Source organism: Symphalangus syndactylus, chromosome 20, assembly GCF_028878055.3.
Source record: "Symphalangus syndactylus isolate Jambi chromosome 20, NHGRI_mSymSyn1-v2.1_pri, whole genome shotgun sequence".
NCBI lineage: Eukaryota > Metazoa > Chordata > Mammalia > Primates > Hylobatidae > Symphalangus > Symphalangus syndactylus.
In genome coordinates, this window is record NC_072442.2 from 20,964,009 (window position 1) to 20,981,898 (window position 17,890).

Genomic DNA, 17,890 nt, shown 5'->3' on the forward strand with positions numbered 1-17,890 from the left:
ACATCTAGTGTTATAAAGTTTAGGGACTTGGCATGACTGAGGCTTCCCAGCCATCACCTGACAATTCAAATGCCCTCACCTTCTGAGCAGCTTCCAGTACATGGCTTGGAATGGGGATGGGGGACAATTGCAGAAAAGGAAATAGTTATTTTAGGCTTTTTTTTTTTTTTTTTTTGATAGAGTCTCCCTCTGTCGCCCAGGCTGGAGTGCAGTGGTGCGAACTCAGCTTATTGCAACCTCCGCCTCCTGGGTTCAAGCAATTCTCATACCTCAGCTCCCCAAGTAGCTGGGATTACAAGTGTGCACCACCATGCCCAGCTAATTGTTCTATTTTTAGTAGAGACAGCGTTTCACCATGTTGGCCAGGCTGGTCTCAAACTCCCGACCTCAAGTGATCTGTCCACATCAGCCTCCCAAAGTGCTGGGATCACAGCTGTGAGCCACCATGCCCGGCGTATTTTAGGCTTTTTAAGTGTTTTTCCTGGTGCTCTGCAAGTCTCCTGAGAAGGACCATAGCTGTTTGTTCACCATGGTACCCTCAGTGCCCAGCACTTTGCCTAGCCCACAGTGGATGCTCAGTGAACACATTGGATGTGATGGGGGGAAAGGCAGGGGTACTGCTTAGGCCATTGCTGGCTGCAAGTGTTAGAAACCCAACTCAAAATAGGTAGTGGGCATGTGTGATTTGCCTCCACAGCATCCATGTCCCCTTCTTCAATGAATGAATGAATGGACAGCTTCCCTAGCCTTCCTTAAAATGCTGTCTTGCTCTGGGTCAAACCTTCTTGTTCTAGGTCACAAATCCAAGAAGGCCCTTACCTCCCAGGCCCCAGATGGGCATTTGGAGAAAGGGCCCATAGGGCTGTTTCCAATCAGCTGCCTCCTTTATCTTTTTCCATGTAGGGTTCACCTTGGGATATATAAATAGCAGGCAATTTTCTTGATGCAACCTTTTTTTTTTCATTTTTATAAGAATAGGTCAGAAGAAGGGCCCTGAAGGGGAAGGTTGAAGGACCTCGAAGGAAAGAGTTGGCAAACAGTGAAAGCAGACTTTCCTGAGATTCATTAGTTTCCTGAAGCAGTGGAAAGAATGCAGAGAAGTCTAGTTCTTATCTAAAATAATCCCTGCTTCCCTTCTCCTGAGGATCCTGCCCCACCTAGGGCAGGCCGAGTGAAGAGGGGAGGGCAGGAAGGTGCCATTGTGCTGGCCTATCACCCACTTCACAAACCCATTCCACACACCTTACAATAGCCCTGAGGGAAGGATACTCAACTTACTTTATTTCAGATAAAGAAAAGGAGGCTCAGAGAGGTTAAGTCACTTGCCTAAGGCCACACAGCTAGTCAGAGAAAGTCACTAGAAGGTCAGATATAGGCACCTCTCTTCCCCACAAGCTCTGAATTAAAGGAACGTGGTAAGTGATCCTACTGAAATAAAAAGAAGAGGGCAATCACAGTGGGTGGCTATAGCCAAGGGAAGTTCCTCAGAGGAGGCCAGGCTCAAAAGCAATTCTCATGGAGCAAGGAGCATGGTACCGAGGGAGATGAAGAAGGATGTGTGCTGTGTCTTTTGTCCACAAAGCACTTCTGGAGACGGATAGAATCATCCCCATGTTTCAGATGAGAAAATTGAGACCCAGAGACTTGAGTAATGTGCTCACAGTTGCTTCACTCGTGTGTCTGTTGTGCCCATGTGATCCGGGGTCCCTGCCCTCTGGGCTAGGAATGCTCCCACCGGGAACTGTTGAGCAATAATCCAAAGCTGGTTGTGATTCCGAGGCAACTCAAGCAGCACAGACAGTGATCTCATCCCCAAAGAGCTAAACATCAAAACAGTTCAGAACAAGACAGGGAGTCAGGCAGCATGGAGCGTGGCTGCTGTAGGTGGGAGACCAAAGAGCAGGGGAGTTTGGAGGCTCTTGGATGAGTGATTGTTATGCTCAGAGAGACTCGTGACTATTCAGGAGGCATTGAAGCCTGTTTAGGAGCACTGCCCTGGGTGAGGGAAGAGCAGGGGAGCCGGGCTTGAATGCACGGAGCTGCTTGGGTGAAGACTCAAGGAGCCCTTGCTCTGGTCCGGGCACTGCACTGGGCTCTGGGATGTGGGAAGCATAAGGCACAGAGCCTTTCTCAGGGGCTCACAGGCCGTGGAAGTGCAGGATGATACTGCGTGGAAAGCCCCGCAATGGATGCTCTTCCCAACGTTGTGGAAGCAAAGAGGAATGAGTGTGTGTGTGTGTGCCATGGCCTTGGGGAGAGGCTTCCAGAGAAGGTGCTGTTGGACAGGGAATGAGAGGATGTGCATGGAGTATGTTAGAGATGCAGGGAACGGACATTTCCCAAAGAGAAAAGACATCATGACTAAAGCAAGTGCATGGTTTTACTGGGTTCTGAATCATAGAACTGTCTAGAAGACGAGGAGTTGGGGTGATGGGTGAAAGACAGGGGTACTGCTTAGGCCATTGTTGGCTGCAAGTGTTGAAAACCCAAGTGAAAATAGGTACTGGGTATGTGTGGTTTGCCTCCCCAGCATCCATGTTCCCAGCTGTGGCTGGTTCCTTTTGTGTTTGTTTGATTGAAGTGGGGGTGTCTATATCTCCTCTACCCTCAGTCCCTCTGGTCCAGCTGGGACTTTCACAAGCAGCTCCAGGCTGAAGCACAGGATTCATGCCTGAGCCAACTGGCAAAACATTTCCCCTTATGCTGCAAGTTGAATTGTATCACCTAAAAGTTTGTATGTTGCAGTGCTAACTCCCTGTCAGAATGTGACCTTATTTGGAAATGGGGGTCTTTGCAGATGTAATTAGGTCATTCTAGAGCATGGGGGGGGTGATGATGAAAGAACACCACGTGAGATATAGACTCACAAACACAGGGAGAAGCCCACGTAAACATGAAGGCAGAGATCAAGGTGATGCATCTATAAAGCCAAGGAGGGAGGCATGGAAAATATTCTTCCTCACAGCCCTCAGAAGGAACTGCCAATGCCTTGATCTTGGACTTTGTCCTCCAGAACTGTGAGACAATACGTTTCTGTTGTTGAAGCCACCCAGTCTGTGGTACTTTGTTACGGAGACCCTGGAGAATGAAAACACCTGATGATACTGACTGGTTCTGTGTTGGGCAGCAGACCTAAGCTGGTTCAACCAGAGTGACATGTAACGTTTGCAGGTGTCACCTGCCATGCTTTTGGCCACTTTCTGTTGGATTGCACCTGAAGTTAGAGCAGCTGCCACCATAAGGGCAAGCCTTTGAGAATGGAGGCCACAGAGAGGAAGCATTGCCGAGGCGGAGAGAAAGAACCCAGGTCCTGATGATGGTGTTGGCATACCTGTATCTGGCCACGGCCAGAGCTAGCTCTCCTTCTAGACTGTGAAGTCATAGGAGCCAACAAGTTAACTTTTTGCATAAGCCAGTTTGGGTAAGTTTTATTTAATTTTTGACAGTGTTTTGACTTACACAGTTTAATTAAAAAAAAAAAAGAAAGAAAAGGGGGAAAAGGATTTCCTAGAGGGAGGCCGAGACTACATGCAGAAAAAAAATAAAATAGGAAGGAAAAGCTATAATAATCACAGCAGCTGCAGAAATCTTGAGAACTGTAAGTAAGAATGCATTCGGCTGGCACATTCTCTTTTTTTCTCCTCCTTTTTTGAAGGGGGTGAGGGGCGGGGGGTTTCCACGTGTGACAGCAGCATAGCAGCACAGTCATATCACACCAACGTGATGTGACAGGCCAAAGCAGCAACTGCCAACTCTGGGATCACACGCTGAGAGTCTCAGTCCAAGATCCAGAGACAGTTCAGGAAGTCGCAGGGGAGGGTTTTGATTGGCCCACTCAAGATCATCACAATGGCCCATGGAATGGCTCCTCCTTATCTGAGGCATGGGACCCGCCTAAAAGCTGCCATTGGGTCCATTCCAGGTCTGACACATGATTCTCATTGTAGGAAACAATAATTCTAGGATCTGTTAGGAGAGGTTCAGAAAGAAGAGTTGCATGGTCAAATAGATGTGGGTGACCTTGGATTCCCCAGTTACGTAGCTTGACCTCAGACTTCTCAGAGCCTTTAACATATTGTGTATGTTGAGGGTTTCCAGGGGGCAGGGAATATGTGGGCAACGTCCTGAAACTTATGTGATGATAAAACCCCTTTATCCCAGAGTGTCTAAAGGATTATACCTTTTAACGGTAAGATGTGTGTTTTCTTCATGTTTGTTTTCTCCTCTCTATCTAGACTAGTAGATTGCACACAGAAGGCACCCAAAGGAATCCCAGAAGCCCAGTGCTGGAAAGGGCCTCACAATTCAGCTGGCCTGGTGTTTCTTGTACGTGAATAACACATCCCCCTACAACTCTCTCTGATATTACCATGTCTACCCTAACTTAGTTGTTTTAGTATCGACGTGGCTCCTCCCAGGCAACGCAGTGTCCTGGATGAGAACGGGGTCTCTGATGCCTCCATGCTTCTGAGCACTCCCTGGTCTGCAGGGACCATGGGTGGCATCTGAATCTCTAGTGAAATTCCCTGATCCTCACAGTCCCAATGGGCCTTGTCTGTCACTGGGTTACAGCCATGCTCAATCCCTGGAGATGCTGAGTGCCCTTAATGGACACGTGATGCTGGCTAAATAAAAATGATTTTCAACCTCCAGAAAGTATCTCAGCCACTCACAAAGTCATCCACTGTGTCCCATTGTATGCAGGTCTTGTTAGCTCCATGCTGTCCTTGATCTATAGCATCTCTGCTGCCTGTGCGTTGGGAGGCAGACACGTGTCAGAGAATACAGACGGGGGAACTGGAAAATGCCAGTGCCAGCGGGGGCTCCAGTGAGCATCCTGCCCAACCCCTACCTTGCCTTTAGTTGTTTTTACTCATGTAAACACTGGCACAGAAAGGTAAAACAACTCGTTTGAAGTCACACAGCAAGTAAGTGGCAGTGTTGAAACTTGTTAGTGCTAAGGTCCAGAAAAGAGTTAAATAAATGTTTCCTAAAATGTATTTCTAGAGAGCACTGCTGTTTAGGTAGGGTTGAATCCGTGTTGGAAACCCTATTTGAGATGATGTGCTTGGAGGGGGCACACTGCCTATCAGCGTGGTAGAGGCTCTGAGAACCCTGAAGTAAGGGATCCTGTTGCATTCTGTTTAACTAGTGTTTTCCAAATTCATGTGACCAGGTAACTTGCCCTTCCTTTTCATAAAAGGCCATCTTAAAGAATTAGTTCCTCAGTACCGATACTTGAAGTGAGAGCCAGCCTTTGGCTTTGTCTGTATCGTTGCGGCATCGTGGAGGGCTGGGGTAAGGGGCCAGGTAGGTCAGGAGTGGAGAGCAGCAAGGAGGCTTGGGGGGCTTAGAGGGCCAGTGGCAAGAAAATCAACACTGAGGGAGCCTGGGACTGAGCGTTTCCTTGATCGATGGCTTTGCCTGTTTGCAGACGGACAAGAGTGCCAGGCCAGAGGAGGTGGCTTCAGGGTGGACACTGACACCTGAAGGTGAAATCTAGTGATTTCCAGGCTACTGTCAAGATCTAGGGGAAGGGGTGGGGTATCCAAAGGGGATAGGCAAGGTAGGGCTATGACTTCAAGGGGCAGGCACTTGACATTATGTGGACAGTGATTCTCTATATAAAGGGGATGGCAGAGCATGGAAACAGGACTGAACTCCCACAAAACAGGGTGGTGGCAACAGTAAGGGGGCGTGCCCTCTAGGAAGGCAGTGGGGACACTAGGGAGATGTGCCTGCTGTGTCTGAGCACTGGTGCCCTGGGGGACAGAGACATCCCAAGTACCTGGGGTTCGGGGCAGATGTGGAGCAATTTGATGCTCAACTTCTCCTGGGTTACACCTCTGGGGTTATACCCGCATATGGGGCATAATATCCTGCAGGCCCAGTAGAGCTGACTGCTAGCTTGGAGCAAAGGGGGCTTCCAAACTCCAGGGAGAGGGCAAGGGCAATTAGCCAGTCCATCTGTGCTTCCAGGAGAATGGCAGATTATAGCTGACAGATTCCTGAATACTCATTGTCAATGACTGGAGTGGACCAGTGTCCCGGCTCACGTCAGGGCAGGAACTCAGAAATCCGGGTTACAATCCCAACCATGCCACCAAACAGCTCTATTTTCCCATGAAATCAGTTCTTCTTTTTCTGGGTCCCAGTGTCTGCATCCTTAAAATGGGTTGGCCTCAATTATTTCTTGATTTCCTTCGATAACTTTTAAATTCTCTGGCCATGCAAGTCACTCCTCAACTGATCTTCTGTCTGCTTGTGTTACAGGTTCCACACATCACTGTTCCTTCTTCTTTTGTAGATCTAAAATGAGACTCTCACCCTAGAATTATAAAAGAGAAAAGTTTTTACAGGAAGGCGCATTTAAGAAAACTTTAAAGGAAGGCACATTTGAGAAATACGGCTTGCCTGAGGAAGCAAAATTGATGATACCTTGTGATTCAGCCACACTTGGCTTGAGCTCAGCAACTCATGATACCTCCCTGGGCATCAGCTTTCCCATGAGCAACCTTACGAGGTAATTGGAAACATCAAGGAAGGCAATGGGCGTGGAAGCGATTTATAAAGCATATACCCTATAGTGTGCTGTGCACATGGAACGGCGTTGGGGATGACAGAATGGTGATGAAGATGATAAAATTGCTGGATTTGTAGGTTAAAAGTTGTGATAAACAGACAAGTGGGGTTATTAAAGGCAAAATGCTACTTTCTCTATTTAATACCTGTCCTGGGGCTATTGCTGTTGGAAATCAAAGCAATACTACTGTCCCACCCCCTTGCAAGGAGGAATCAAGGAAGGGGTTAAGATTATCCTGAGGTCAGGTAAGTCCTATCTTATTCCCCAGGCAGCGGTGAGTGAATCAAGGATTTTCCTGGGAGTCAGGGTTCCCCAGGAAAATTAACCAGGATATTGGCTCACTTCATTCCAGTAACAAAGGCAACCCTGTCGATAAAAGACGGAGCCTTGGGGTCTAGTCTTCTCAATCTCATGCACTCTGTTGCTGGCCCACAGAGGCTCTATATCTTGCCTTCTCCCTCTCCTCCTCCTCTTCCAAATCAAAACTCCTTAGAACTCAGTGAGTGGTTGGATTAGGAGGAAAGGGACCAGAAGGCAGTTCAAAAACGGCACTGGACTGACTGCAGTTCTAATCCTAGCTCTGCCACCAAAGAGCTCCAGGACCTTGAGAAAGCCACAGTCTTTTTCTGAATCAGTTTTTTCATCTATAAAACACAGGATTCGGCCCTAGGGACACTACCAACTCCACATTCCAGGATTAGGATGAGGAATGAGGAGAGACATTACACCAGACCCATAATATTGATCTGAGTTCAGAGAGCTTGAGATGGAAGGACACATTGCAGACACACCAGCAACATGAAGAGAACGGGGAAGGGGCAAATGAGGAAATGCAGCTGGGGCTGGGGAGGAGATATTTATGCTTTTCAAGAGGCAGACCCTCAGCCTCAGGACAATCCCCTAGGAACTGGGCAACCAGGGAAATGGGAAAATAATAACAGTAGCTAGCATTAACTGAGCACCAGGTTCTGACATCCATCTTTCCAGTCCCTCTCCCTATGAGTTTTCAGAATTTGTATCTAGATATTCATCACCTCTTTCTTCTCTCCTGGGCATACTTGTATGGTACTCCCCATAGCTAAACACTATTTCAGTTGGAGTCTAAACCATCCTGACTGTCAGATTGCTATGTTTCTATACCTGGACACTCTACTATTGACTTAGCCTCAAATTGTGTTAGTATCTTTTTTGTGGTTGTTGAGATGGAGTCTTACTCTGTTGCCCAGGCTGGAGTGCAGTAGTGCAATCTCGGTTCACTGCAACGTCCACCTCCCAGGTCCAAGAGATTCTCGTGCCTCAGCCTCCCAAGTAGCTGGGATTACAGGTGTGCCACCACCACACCCGGCTAATTTTTATATTTTTAGTAGAGATGGGGTTTCACAGTGTTGGCCAGACTGGTCTCAAACTCCTGACCTCAGGTGATCAGCCTGCCTTGGCCTCCCAAAGTGCTGGGATTGCAGGCGTGAGCCACCGTACCTGGCCTGGCCTGTAAAGAGAGTATCTCTTTAATGTACTTGTTGCCGTACATTCCGGTGACTGTTCAGCTTCTGGCCAGCTACTCAGCCACTCCTCTCAGATGTTTCTTTATCATTACTCCAAATCAGCTCTTTCCATCCTGTCCCTGTGATTGATTCCTGAGCTCAGTATGTAGAACTTGACATTTATCTCTGCTAAATTTCATCCTGTTGGTTCAGGTCCATTGTTCCTAGCTGTCAGAGTTTAAATCTACCCTATCAGCCTTCTCTTCCAGTTTTGTGTGGTGCTATGGGGGTGAGGGAGTGGAGCTGGCTGTGGCAGAACTGAGATAGGTGGCTGCTGCTACAAGGCATGGCTCAGTAAAATGAATAAAGTTGGATGGGGATGAATGGAGTTTATGGAATGGGTCTGGCTCAGGGCTGGTACAGAGCATGGCAAATAGCACAATAGATAACATTTATTATGGGTTGGTAAATTTGAGTTTGGTGATAGTGTACAAGGCAGTTCAATAGGGTGGGCAGAGCACGTGAGCAGTAGTCCTAGGCAGGTGTAATACCAGAGGGGCACAGCACTGAGATTCCAGAGGGTCAGAGCAACCAGAGTGAGACCCAATCAGTGACTGGGAGAACAGAGGCAAGAGTCCAGTGCTCTGGAAGAGAAAGAGCATTTTCAAGGACTAGGCAGGAAGTTAACTTAGACCTCTTTCTCTCCTTCACCTCTCATACCCAATAGACCACCAAGACCTGCTGATGCTACCATCCAACTATCTTGCAGTTAATTTTCTTTCCATACTTTATCTCCAGCTTAAACATTGTTTATTGCCAAATCTATAGATTACTAACTGATCTTGCATTCTCAATCCCTTCCATTGTATAACGCACAGGATCTTTCAAATTTATGTCTGACCTAAACCTTTTTACGGTTCCCCATCATCGGTAGCATGAAGTACAGACTCCTCCCCATATTGCAAAGACCCTCTGTGATCTGGCTTCTGCTATATCCTCAGATTCAACTTAAGCTTAATCTATTCCAAATGAGTTGCAGACATCAAATCTTCTGGCCTCCTAGTTTTAGCACATCCCGATCTCTCTGCCCAGATTGCCTACTAGCCCTGCACTTTCTCATCTGTGAACTCTCAACCTTGCCATCCTAGTCCTGAGGTAGCCTCTTAAGGGAAGCCTTTCAGGAGCTCAAGTTCCAAAGCCTGGCTACCCCAGCACCAGGGTGAGCAGCTCTCATAACTCATTATCGTGCATTTTATTAGAGAGTTTATTTGTGTACCTCCCTTACTGGACTTCAAGCTCCTTGAAAAAAGGGATTGCTTTTTAAAAATCTCTGCATATCATATGTGATCAGCAGGCTTTTGATGAGATGGAAATGAATATCAAGGTTTCCAGCTCTGCAGTCTGGGGTTAGGGCAGAGTCCTAGGATACTGGGATATAGGAGTAAAAGACAGAAATGAGGCTGGACAGGTTGGGCGTGGTGGCTCACGCCTGTAATCCCAGCACTTTGGGAGGCCGAGGCGGGCAGTTCACGAGGTCAGGAGATCGAGACTGTCCTGGCTAACACGGTGAAACCCTGTCTCTACTAAAAATACAAAAAAAAAAAAAAAAAAAAAAGGCCAGGTGTGGTGGTGGGCGCCTGTAGTCCCAGGAGGCTGAGGCCGGGGGTGTGAACCCGGGAGGCAGAGCTTGCAGCGAGCCAAGATCATGCCACTGCACTCCAGCCTGGGTGACAAAGCAAGACTCCATCTCAAAAAAAAAAAAAAAAAAAAAGAGACTGGACAAAGACCTAAGTCATTAGGGTGTGTGAGTGTGTATGTGTGTGAGAGAGAGGAAGAGAGAGAATATACCTTGAACTTTAGGCCTGCCCTAGACATCAACGAAAAAATATGAATTCCCTTGATTAGCACTAATTATGGGTGTGTGTGTGTGTGTGTGTACCGTGTACATGCACACAATCTGTAGTGTAGCATTATGAGAAGAATCAGGCTTTTAGAATCAGGTTTATTGAAAAGAATCACTAAACCAGGGTATACTGTTTCTGCTACTTTGCAGCCACGTGCCTTTGGATAAGCTCATCGATCTCGCGGATCCTCAGTTTTCTCATATGTAAAATGGGGCTAATCATGTCTGTCTCTGAGTCAATATAAATAAAAAAACACCTCACCCTGGGCCTGGCAAGCGGCAGATGCTCAATAAATAGCATGCATGTGGTTATCGTGGTTGTTCCACTGAGGAAATGTAAGCCCAGCACACCAGCTGGACTAAACATGGCCTTTGCTGCAGGGAGGCTGAATGTCATCAAAAGGCTCTTCAGGAAATGAGAGCAGAGGAGGAGACAGGATGTTAACAGCCTGACCCATTAAGAACTCTTCCTGTAGTCTTCACTGGGGCAGGGTCAAGGGGCCGGGAACACTTGGACAAGCTGCTCAGCACATCCTCTTCTGCCACAGGCTGGAGTCTCACTCCCAATACCTGATGCTCTATCTTCCCCCTCAGGACAATGATTCTATTAGTCCCTAAAAACAGCTCTCTTTACAATGCCGCCTCATGACAGGCAGGAGGGCTTCCAAGATTTCAGTTTATCTTCCATTAGCTGCTTTTTAAATTTATGCCTTCCTCCCAGAGAGGGCCCACAGACTCTATGCTGAGATAGAGAGACAGCCGCAGCTTGGCCTTATCGGCAAGCACACCGATAAATCATCGCTCTGGTGGTTTCATCCTGGGGAAGTGACACGTCTCATCTCATTGGTTTAAGTTTCCAAGGCTGATATTTTCTGATTTCCTACCTAGACTCTGAGGTTTATTCTATTTGGAGTTTGCATCCTCTTATGCCAAGATCAGCAAATGATTTCTGTAAAAGGCCAGAGAGTAAATATTTTAGGCTTTGGGACACCCATGGTCTCTGTCATATATTCTTTCATTCTTATCGGTTTTTTTTGTTGCAACCCTTTAAAAATATAAAATGGCTGGGCGTGGTGGCTCACGCCTGTAATACCAGCACTTTGGGAGGCAGAGGCAGGTGGATCACAAGGTCAGGAGTTCAAGACCAGCTTGGCTAACATGGTGAAACCCCATCTCTACTAAAAATACAAAAACTTAGCTCGTCATGGTGGCATGTATGCCTGTAATCCCAGTTCCTTGGGAGGCTGAGGCAGGAGAACTGCTTGAACCCAGCAGGCAGAGGTTGTAGTCAGCCAAGATCGTGCTGCTGCACTCCAGCCTGGGCAACAGAGCTAGACTCTGTCTCAAAACAAAATATATATATGACATTTTTAGTTGGGATTGTATAAAAATATGCCATAGTCTGAATATTGCCCTAAATCAGAGGGCCATAGTTTGCTGACTCCTCACATCACTCACTAAATAAATGCAATCACAAATTTATTCCCCCCCCTCCACCTTTTGCCCCATTTCCTGACTCCTCCTCCCTCTCCTCCCTCTCCTCCCTTTTCCATCTTTTCTCTTCCTGCCCTCCCCTCCCCGCTTCCTCTTCCCCTTCTTTTGCTTCCCTCCTCTTCCCTCCATGCTCCTCCTCCCTTGCTCCCTTCTTCCTTTTCTTCTTTCCTCCTTCAGCATTTGCAGAGCATTTACTAGGTTTGGGGGTGCTGTGCTGTGGCTCAGGGATATAAAGATAAGTAAAACAAGAACCTTCTTCTCAAGGATGTTCCAGTATTTGAGGAGATGAAGCCTGCAACTGTAGATGGTCAAGTGTACTAACAGGAATCACAACCTGTCTGCCTTGACACTGTGTGGGCAGAGTGACAGCGTTATCTCGGGCCACCGCCTGCAGGCCATGGAAGCCCAGTGGAGAGAGAAGACAGAACCTGCCTGCCTAGGGAGGGTGCTGGCCATCCCAGGGAGGTGGGGCCAGTCCAAGTTGGACCTCAAGCAAGAGTCTACCTCATAGTGCTTTCCATGCAGCGGAAACATTTAAGCAAAAGGGTGAAGGCAGGAGAGTGCATTTGAGAAAGGCATTCTCAGGAATGCCTTTCAGCACACCTGAAAGTGGAATGATGTGGCAGCTAGGAGCTTGAAGAGCATTTACTAGGTTTGCTCAAGCTTGAAGCTGCTCCAGGCTGCCTTCAGTTTCTGGGTTTATCCTTCCAACCTGGCACCGCCTCCCATGCAAACCTCCTATGATGCAGACCCCTAGAGTAGCTCCCATCGCTCCCCAGCACCATCATCTCCAGAAAAAGCCCTGTCAATATTTACCCATGGAAGGGTGACTCTTACTTCGGAGGAGTTTTGGACCTGAATGGAGTTCAGTTGACAAACTGTCAGAGCCAACCTCTAGAGCTGGAGTTGGTTCCAGTCTCAATCCTTTACTCATGTCTGGGGATCTTTGGGCCAGCTCCTTAAGCTTCCCAAGCTGGTTTTTGTTAAGTTATAATAGTGCCTCCCATAGGAATGCTGGGAGAAAGATGTGAGTTAATGAATGTAAAGTGCTCAGCACAGCGTCTGGCACAAGGTAAGTGTCTGGTAAATGTCAGTTGTTTCTATCAAGAGAGGGGAGGAAGGTAGGACAGAGGGAGGGCGGGACAGGATGCTGGGGTCAGATCACACCTGCCTGGAACCGACTTTGGACTTTAGCATGTAGGTAATGGGGACCATTTAAAGGTTATAAGCCAAGGCCTCAGATTTCATCACCTTTAGGCTCTAACCCCATTTTAGACTATAGACATTGGCAAAACCTGTGGGGCAAGCTTCATAATGTCCACTTCACAGACGAGTCAAGTGAGGCTTAGAGAGCTTAACCTCTTCCTCAAGGCCAATCGGCTCATGAGCCGCAATCTCAAGTCTGGTTTCCTGAACTCTGTGTTCTGTGCTCTTCCCTCCCACACTGCTCGCTAACAGACTGACAGACGGCATCATGCCAGCCTTGCCCAGGCTCCAATTAGCAGACAAATCAGAACTGGCTGGCAGGGCTGCATGCCTGCTGCAGTTGTGTTTATCATTCATCAGAGAAGAGAAGCAACCTGCCAGGCCGGCAAGTCAGGCCCCGTGGAGAGAAGATTTAAGGTGGTGTAGCCTATGGGGCTGGTCCTGGGGATGAAAATTTGGATTGTTGGATATGCTTAGGAACAGAATATGTCAGCAATTCACTGCAAGCTGAATATAGCCCTTGCCCAGGGAGTGCTTTGAGTACTTAAGGAACTGGTGAAAGCAAGGCTAGACTGGGAGCCAGGAGGCCTGGGTTCTGCCCTAGCCTTGCCATTACAATACGGGAGAAAGCACATCTTGTTTTAATTTCTGAGTTTCAGAGTCCTATTGTGTAAAAAGAAGAGTTTGGGAAAATTCAGCTTAAGAGTAGATAGTACTGTAATGGGGTTATGGAAAAATTCTGGTCCCTTCTCTTTAAATAGCCCTCAAGAGGGAGGTAGTAGCTGTGGGGTAGTACAGAGCAGTGAAATGAGCATCTGTCTGCATTTGAGTCTGGGCTTTGCCCATAATTCACTGTGTGACCTGGGATTTTCCAGCCCTGTCTCAGAACCTGAGTTCTTGCATCTTGTACAGCAGGTGGGTTGGGCCAGAGCAGAGATCTCTAACTGATGACCTGTGAGCTAAATCTGACCTGTGGATGAGACTCATTTAGTTCCCAGATTCATCTTTCTAATTATTACCCATTTTTTTAAGTGACCCAACATTTAAAAATCAGAAGAATTCACATACAATTCTGGATTCCTAAGTTTTCTTGAAAAAGCAGAGGGTAGCCTGGCATGGTGGCTCATGCCTGTAATCCCAGCACTTGGGATTGCTAAGGGTGGGAGGATGGCTTGAGAATAGGAGTTTGAAGCCAGTGTAGTGAGACCCCCATCTCTACAAAAACTAAACAGAATTAGTTGGGTGTGGTGGTGCATGCCACACCCAACTAATGGGTGGGAGGATTGCTTGAGCCCAGGAGGTCGAGTCTGCAGTGAGCTGTGATGGTGCCACTGCACTCCAGCCTGGGCAATAGAGTGAGATCTTGTCTCAAAATAAAATTAAACATTAAATTTTTTTTAAAAGAAAGAAACAAAGGGCTTAGTCACACCAAGCCCCCATTCACACTGGGAGCCCACAGTGGCATTGTTCCTTTGGACTGGTGGCTACTGCCAGTTCCCACCATTACCACCCAGTACACTGGGCTCATTCATGTCACTGGCTTGTGGAAGCATCTGAGAGTGCAACCCCTGCACAAGGCCTTGTGAACCCACATTCTCTGCCCGTAGACACGAACATGTCACCCTGCTCTCTGAGACAGAGACCCAGCTCCTCCTGGGGGTCATGCACCCTCCCCAGTAAGGCCATAGAGTCTGTTGTCTGCATCTCCACACTTGCTTAGATGACTGTATTACAACACACAGCAATTATTACAGAGTTTCACAAGTACCTTTATATTAGTGTAGTGAACATGCTTTTTCAAGCTACTGCACCCTTTTGGAGATGCTGAGCCTTCTCACAGATGGGTGCCCACCCCACCCACCCCATGCATGCCCCCTCCAGCTCTATGGCTCTAAGACTCTGTGGCTGTCACCCTAATTCTTGGTTCATTGGCCATACCCAGAGTGTTCAGTCACCATACAAAAGCAGGATGAGGACACACCAAACTGACAGGCAATGACTCTCCAATAGAGGGTAGTTCCTTTCCTGGATGCTGCTTTTATTTCGGTCTCCTGCTCAATCTCTTTTGGCTTTAGACACACATCCATGTTCTTGGAAACTCCTTTGGATGATGGCTGCCACCTCCAACTCAGCATGTCCCATCTAGACTCATCGTCACCTCCCCTACCTCTATCCTTGCTCCTTTACCCTAGTTCTTTATTTCAATGACTGGGCACCACCCACTTGCCCTAGCCAGAAAATGGGGAGTCATCTTCTGTTTCTCCCTTTCACTCATACTCTAAAGCCCATCAAAACCAAGCTTTGGTGATTCCACCTTTTCGAAGGTGCCCACTTCCTCCCTGTCTCACTGCCCACATCCAAGTCAAGGCCATTGCTGCCTCTGGCCTGGACTCCTGCAATAGCCAGAGAACTTGGGATCCCCTTATTCACACTCACTCTGCTACCCTCCAATCCCATTGCACAAGCCAGCATGGTCTTTGAAAAACCCAAATCTGATCATGGCAGCCTATATTTAAAATCTTTTCGACACTTAGGATAAAGACCCATGCCCTAACAAGGCAGGATGTGGGTGCTCTGTGTACAGTAGGTTTGGAGACATCCTCACTTGCCACGAAACCCGCAGTCACCAAAAGAACCAAGCCTGGGGCTTCCAGGAAGCAGCTCATGTGGTAATGCAAACCACAGAGGTCAAGAGGGCTCTTAGATGCCCTCACCTAGGGCTGCCCAGTCCTTGTCATTGCAATAAGGGGAAAGCACATCTTATTTTTATTTCTGGGTTTCAGTGTCCTGTGTAAATGGAGGAGTGTGGGAAAATTCAGCTTAATAGTAGGTAGTATTGTAGTGAGGTTATGGAAAAAATCAGATCACTTTTCTTTAAACTGACCTCCAAAGGGAGGTCTTAATTGTTCCAGGAGCTCAGTCTGACCAAGATCAGGGTGAAACTCTGCAGTCGCTATCTATGCTGAAAGAGAAGCATCTTTCAGTGCTCCTCAAGATGTCTCAAAAAAAAAAAAAAAAAAAAGTCACCTCCAGAGGCTAGAGCCTGGAAGGATTGGCAAAACATGAGTCATCATTATTTTGACTTGAAAGCAGGGAGAGAAGCTTCTCCACGGACCAGGTTCCAAGGCTAGTTGGTCATAGCTGTAGGCAGCCTGTCCCTTAGCACCAGTTGTCCTTGATCTTAGAAACTTAAGACGGAGAGGAGAACACTTCTTTCCACTTATTATTATTGCTCCCACTGGGTACTGAGCCTGCAGAGTTACAGTGTGAAGAGAGATGAGCATTTAGAAAAATAAAAGGAGAATAAGAAGATTAATGAGTCTCAGAAGGGAGTGAATCCACCAGATTTAAAAAGAGACCAGGGAAAAGACCCTAGTACCATCATGTCTACACTCCTGCTTACTCTAGCTAGGCCCAAGCTTGAAGCTGCTCCAGGCTGCCTTCAGTTTCTGGGTTTATCCTTCCAACTTGGCACTGCCTCCCATGCCAACCTCTTATGGTGCAGACCCCTGGAGTATCTCCCATCACTCACCAGCACCATCATCTCCAGAAAAAGGCCTGCCAATATTTACCCATGGGAGGGTGACCTCTTGCTTCTGAGGAATTTTGGCCATGAATGGAGTTCAGCTGACAAACTGTCAGTGCCAGCTGGTAGCCCTAGCCTCTGTGCAAACTGGAAATCTGAAGGCCAAGGAAGGGAAGTGACTCGGCCAAGGTGAACATGGTGAACTTGGCCCCAGGACCATGTATCCTGTTGTCCAGTCTTGTGCTCTTTGCATTATACGAAATAGTTTTATTGATCATTCTACAAAGTAACGGAATTTTCAAGCCAGATTTTAGCATGATATTCTTGGGGATGGATGGGTATAAATGATGAAGGTGCTGGCATGGCAGGACTGCTGTAGGAAGAGAAACTAATAAGAGTAAGAGTAGAATACTTCTGTTGTTCTCAATTGCACTAATTTTAGCTTTTATTTTCATTAAATCACTCTCCTGTGTTGTTTTGCATGTATTTTATGATTCTTTATCTAATTTCTTAGGTTGACTACTTAGTGCAATTATTTTCAGCTTTTCGCAAGAAATAATAGAGGCATTGAGTGCTATAAAATGTCCTCTGAGCACAGCTTTAGCTGTGTCCCATAGGCTTTGATGTGGAGTGTTCTCCTTTTCATTACTTTCTAGATAATGCATAACGTCTGTTTTTATTTCTTCTTTGAGCCAAGAATTACTTAGGAAAGTATCTCTTAATTTCAAAGTAGTTAAGAGTTTTGGGGCCATTGGAGACAGAATGAAGAGGAGTTGGCTCCAAAGAAGAGACAAGCAATTAAAGCCAACTTCCCAACTTCTGTCTGGTGCCAGCTAGGTTGAGCATTTTTGTCCTATCTTCACTGATTTGGGGCAGTAAGAGGTGAGAGGAAGTTGGGGAACAAAACCCCATGACGTCCTCAGTTTAGTGTCTGTTCTTCCTGCCACTAAGGCTGTGACCAAGGGGACTGCTTCCTGCTCTGTCCCCTACACTTGGCTCCTGTCCTTGCCCAGGTTCAAAGGCAGCACCTTCCCAGAAGGCTGACTCCCATCTGTAGCTGGAAGTCACATCTGCTCAGGACTGTTTGGAGGCTGCCTTCTGTTAGGCACAGACCTGTGCCCCTTCCAGCCCCCAGCTCAGCGGTGACCTTAGACGCCATCATAGGTGTAGGGAGGGAACCAACACTGCCCTCACATAATCGGATCAATGAATATGAGCACCAGCTGTCCCAGACACACTGCTGGGGGCTTGACACATAGAACCTCGTGTACCTCTTGGGTAGACATCACGCCTATTTGGCAGGGATGGAAGATGAGTCCCAGCTGTAGGCAGTTTTCTCAGGTACACAGCTGGAAACTGGATGCAAACACAGATTTCTCTGGCTCTGAACCTTTGCCTTCATGCTGCATGCTCTAGCCTAATCTTGACCACCTGCCACTCCTCACTCAGAATTTTCAGATGAGAGAACTGAGGCCCTGAATTTCAAGGGACTTAGCTGTGCATGACACAGCAAGGCCCCGATGAACTGAAATGAAATGCACCACTGAGAAGCACACATTCATGGCCCTGCCTTGCTGATCCTCTCCTTCCTCCATCTCCCCATCCTCTCTTCCACACCCCCCTCAACCTCATCGCAGTCCTTGCCTTCCTAACTGGTAAAATTGAGAAATTTGGGGAGAATGTGGGAGGAATTAGGA

General features: G+C 47.4%; 1 protein-coding gene and 2 long non-coding RNA genes across 4 annotated transcripts in view; 2 read left to right on the top strand and 1 right to left on the bottom strand.

The window, feature by feature from the left end:
* The window catches only part of LOC134735196 (uncharacterized), an 82,813-nt gene extending 75,612 nt beyond the window's left edge, over positions 1-7,201 (top strand). The window contains exon 3 of the long non-coding RNA XR_010118022.1: positions 6,308-7,201. This is a non-coding gene — a long non-coding RNA (uncharacterized lncRNA). The remainder of the gene's footprint in view (positions 1-6,307) is intronic.
* Positions 1-17,890, bottom strand: part of ASIC2 (acid sensing ion channel subunit 2) — a 1,112,670-nt gene that overhangs the window by 466,655 nt on the left and 628,125 nt on the right. The window lies entirely within an intron of this gene.
* Positions 12,489-17,890, top strand: part of LOC129470000 (uncharacterized) — an 81,320-nt gene continuing 75,918 nt past the window's right edge. The window contains exon 1 of the long non-coding RNA XR_010118023.1: positions 12,489-13,084. This is a non-coding gene — a long non-coding RNA (uncharacterized lncRNA). The remainder of the gene's footprint in view (positions 13,085-17,890) is intronic.